This window comes from Apium graveolens, chromosome 5, assembly GCF_009905375.1.
Source record: "Apium graveolens cultivar Ventura chromosome 5, ASM990537v1, whole genome shotgun sequence".
NCBI lineage: Eukaryota > Viridiplantae > Streptophyta > Magnoliopsida > Apiales > Apiaceae > Apium > Apium graveolens.
This window is the reverse complement of record NC_133651.1, coordinates 16,736,539-16,741,024: the sequence shown is the minus strand read 5'-3', so window position 1 is coordinate 16,741,024 and position 4,486 is coordinate 16,736,539. Positions and strand designations below refer to the sequence as shown.

Below are 4,486 nucleotides of genomic sequence, written 5' to 3'. Positions count from 1 at the left end.
ATAGAAAATAGCAGTAGTAGTGTTGAGTGTGTCAAAAGACAGCATAAACATAATCCAGCTGCTCATCAGTGCTCTTCTTCTGTTACCAAATACATCAAAGCTCCTGTTGATATTGTAACTTTCTTTATCACCCCCCTCTCTTTATATGTATATTTGCAATTTTATTTTTGTATCCAGTTTTGGGATTTCATGAATGTATTTTTATTAGATTATTAAGGTGCTACTTTACTTTCTGATTCTCTTATTGTTTAGAAATCAGCAAGTATAAGAATTTCTCATGTTGACTTTAAATGTTTAGGCACATTATTTATCTGCTATTTTTTATGGGTGAAACAAATTAAAATAATGTTTATGCAAATTTGGTTGTAAAGGTTTTCTGTTTTCTGACCAAGTGTATTCGTTTATCAGGTATGGTCACTGGTTAGGAGATTCGATCAACCGCAGAAGTACAAGCCCTTTGTTAGCAGGTGTGTCGTGCAGGGGGACCTCATGATTGGAAGGGTTAGAGAGGTGAATGTCAAGGCAGGTCTTCCAGCCACCAAAAGCACCGAAAGGTTGGAGCTACTTGATGATACTAAGCACATACTTGGTGTTAAAATTATTGGTGGTGATCACAGGCTCAAGGTAAAGCAAATCTATTCTTGTAGAACATTTGTAATACTGCATCAGTCTTACATTTAGGTGCCAATAAATTCCTCAGTTATTACTGTCCATCTAGAAGTCATTGATGGGAGAGCTGGCACCCTAGTCATTGAATCATTTGTGGTCGATGTGCCCAAGGAAACACCAAAGAAGAGACTTGCTTTTTTGTTATGGCTCTGATCAATTGGAACCCCAAATCACTGGCAGAAGTGTCTGAGAGGATGGCCATGCTGAATTACCGTTAAGTTTAAGCTCATAAGTAAAAGAAATGGGATAAGAATGTAGTTCTTTTCATAATCTCAAGATTTTTAAGATTTTACAAGCTTTGTGGAGTGCAAGCAATCTGTACTATTTATCTGGCGATTTATCTGACTATTTATCTGATGATTTATCCGACTCTTACTTGGATTTCAGAACAATATCTTGGATCTGTGGTTCCTTTTTGACTTTCTAATGCCAGGGTTTCTTGGTACCGATAGACAAGTATGTTCTAATCTATTTCCAGTATTTGGGGCTGTATTATTTGTCAGATATTTATGGATGACTGCTAAATAATATAACTGTTGTTTTTTTAACTCGTAGTGGATCTACAAACTGGTTAGCTTGGTATCTGATGTTATATTGAAACTGCTTGGTACAGTAGAATCCCCCTAAATTAATAAACTCTTTAAATTAATTTAAAAATTTATCTGAATCAGGACATTAGTACAATAGAACCCCTCTAATATGATTACCTCTCTAAACCTGGTTTTTCAAAATATTACTTTATCTTATAACATTGCAAATCTTTTTAGTATATATGAAAAATGATATAATTCTTTCTATAGCGGTATGTGCTCAAGTACATGTTATTTGATGTCATTGTCACAGTTCCAAGCCACTTATGGAAAATCCTTGCTGGCAGCCAGAGATTCTAAATGCTCAGACAAGGATGCTGAAGCAGGGGTACTTGTGATGGAAGCATTGCATAAGTTTGTTAGATTCTTTGTATTAAAAGACTTGGTTTGGAATGAAAATGCATCATTTTGTTCAATCATTAAGATTTTGTCTATTTTAGGTTATGCCCTTCCTCGTGCGCCGAACAAAAGCTGAAGTCCTATCTGATTTACCCGAAAAAATTATTCAAGACTGGTATTATGACAAGAGCAATGTCCAGTTAAAACTATATGAACAATTTTCTGGTTCACGAGTCAGGGAAGACATTACAAGTATGGTTAAGGTGAATGAGGTAGACCAAGGAGAAGATATTTCTGCATCAAAAGCATCTTACATGTTTTCCAGGTAAATTTTGGAACGTGTAATTCAGACTTTTGTATCCCTTTTTATCTTGATATGCTCTTCAAAACCTTTTTATGCTTCATCTCTTTCAGGCACTTCAGTTCCTGCTAAAACTTTGTAGTCATCCGTTGGTTGTTATTGGTGAAAAGACTCCAGATTCTCTCATTAAGCTTTTGCCAGATCACTTCCCTGCAGGTGCTGATATTGCTTCAGAGCTTCATAAGCCGCATCACTCTCCAAAATTAGTCTCCCTTCAGTAAATATTGGAAGAGTGCGGGATTGGTCTGGAAGTATCAAATTCTGAAGGCTCTCTAAATGTTTAACAACACAGAGTTTTGATATTTGCTAAGCACAAGGTAAATTATGTGTACAAGTTCCTGCCACTGAATCACTCAATTAGTGTACAATTTTCTAATTTTTTATGTATTGCTGATAATTTGCAGGCATTTATGGACATCATAGAAAAGTACTTGTTTCATGCCCATATGAAGACGTGAGTTCTCTAATACTTCCAAGTGGTTTGTATGTCAATGTGTTATGTTGTGCAGTAAATGGATTTTTTTTAATTGTATTATATAAAAACTTGATAGAGTCAGCTAATTGTAGTTGATGTAGTTATAAGTTCTATCTAAACTATGTCCAGAAAGTACCTAAATGTCTATTTTAGTGACCAACTTTATTATTGCAGCAAGAAAACTTACCAGTTTCTTGAAATAATAGAATAGGAGATGTGGTCTTGTCTCCTGTAGGTTAGCCTCATCACTCAAAACTCAATTTACAGCTGATCTTATGCCTAATTTTTATAATAGGAAATTACCATATAAATGTAGTTAACTCAAATTTTAAAAGTCTACTTATATGTACAAGGTTTTCGTGCATCTTCAATGGGAAGGGGAATTTCCAGTGGGTACAGTGGAATGGAGGGAAAGCCAAACACACAATTGAAAATAGAAGTCAAGTATACGGCTCTGTTGTGTAAGCAACACTTAATGGCTTGTATTGAAAAAATATATGGACTAATCTGTGATAGCTTGAAGAAAGAGATTAGCCCATTCCTGAACTTGTGTATTCAAGTATGTGTTTTACTTTGATTTTTTTTGGTCATGTATAAACTCTTGACAAGTCCTTAGTTAAAAGAGTCTGGATAACTAATTTATTTTATTTTTATAGGTTGGGATGTTTATTTTAGACTTGGAATGTAGGTCCGAATTGTTTGTTGGAATATTGTATGTTAAGAAATTTGGTATCAATGTAGTTTTATGTTTCTTTTGGATGTTTTTGGTTGGATGTTGCCTTGTTTGGTATTTTTTTGGTTGTGTAAATGCAATTGGTTCATGTGGCTGTAAAACAGGACCAGGATGGCAAGTAATTTACACAACATTAACATCACAATGGTAAATGTAAACCGATGTAAAAAATGTACAAAAGACATCATGTAAAATAATATTAAATGAAAAAGAACTAAAAACCGATGTGAAATAGTCATTTGACATCGGTTCTGGAAAAAAAACTCAATGTATTTTAAGTCAAATAACATTGGTTAGAGAAATTGGCTGATGTTAAACAAAAAAATTTAACATCGGTTTCGTGAAGAACACACATGTCTTATCCATCATTTCACATCGGGGGGCTAATTTAACCGATGTCTGATCAAACATTTCACATCGGATAACTACTCTAACTGATGTCTAATCTAGCATTTCACATCGGTTTGTTCGAAAGAATTTTAATAAATGGCTTTTAGAGCTTGTAGGTTTTATATTTTAATGGATAAATACCTCACAATATACTCATATTCACCTAAAAATACTGTAATATAAACTGAAATTTGTTACAAAGACATCACATTTAATCTTAAAACTGATGTATAGCACTGTAATAGACATCTGTTGTTAACCGATGTCAAAGGCTGATGACATTTAAGATCACACGCGAAGACATCGGTTCAAATTTTTTTTAACATCGGTTCTGAACTGATATCTGATCCCATATTTCCAGTAGTGCAAAATATTAGACAACGGTTTTTCAAATATGTTGTTAATAAAACTCTATAACAACGGTTTAAAAAACCGTTGTCTTGTAAACGTAAAAAGACAATAGTTTATGAAGCTGTTGTCTAAGCGATCCCAAGACAACGGTTAATTTAGAACTCTTTGTGCCGGATATTTACCTTTCAGACAAGTGTTTATGAATAGTATGGTCTTATTATATATCAAACAACGGTTCTTAAATGAGGTTCAAGCGACGATTCTAACAAGACAACAACCGTTGTCTATTTATCGGAAAATGTGGCACTATCAGATTGGTGGAAAATATTTCACCGGTTCGCTTAGTTGGCAAAATCTCACCAATTGATTGACTTCACCTAGATCACTTAGTTGGCATAATAAGAGCCCTTGATTTTCTGAAGGTGTCACACAATGGTTTTTTAAAAAAATTGTTGTGTGATATCGAACGACGGTGTGTTGTCGCTGGTGATCAGCCGTGGAGCAACAATGGTTTTCCGAAACATATCCAACTAAACAAAGAGTACCCGAGGCACATATTAGCCGAGCAAGGTATTATA

General features: G+C 34.4%; 1 pseudogene; it reads left to right on the top strand.

Annotated features, from left to right (window-relative positions):
* On the top strand, positions 1–887 carry LOC141659859 (abscisic acid receptor PYL3-like; annotated as a pseudogene).
* Positions 888–4,486: the final 3,599 nt, after the last annotated feature.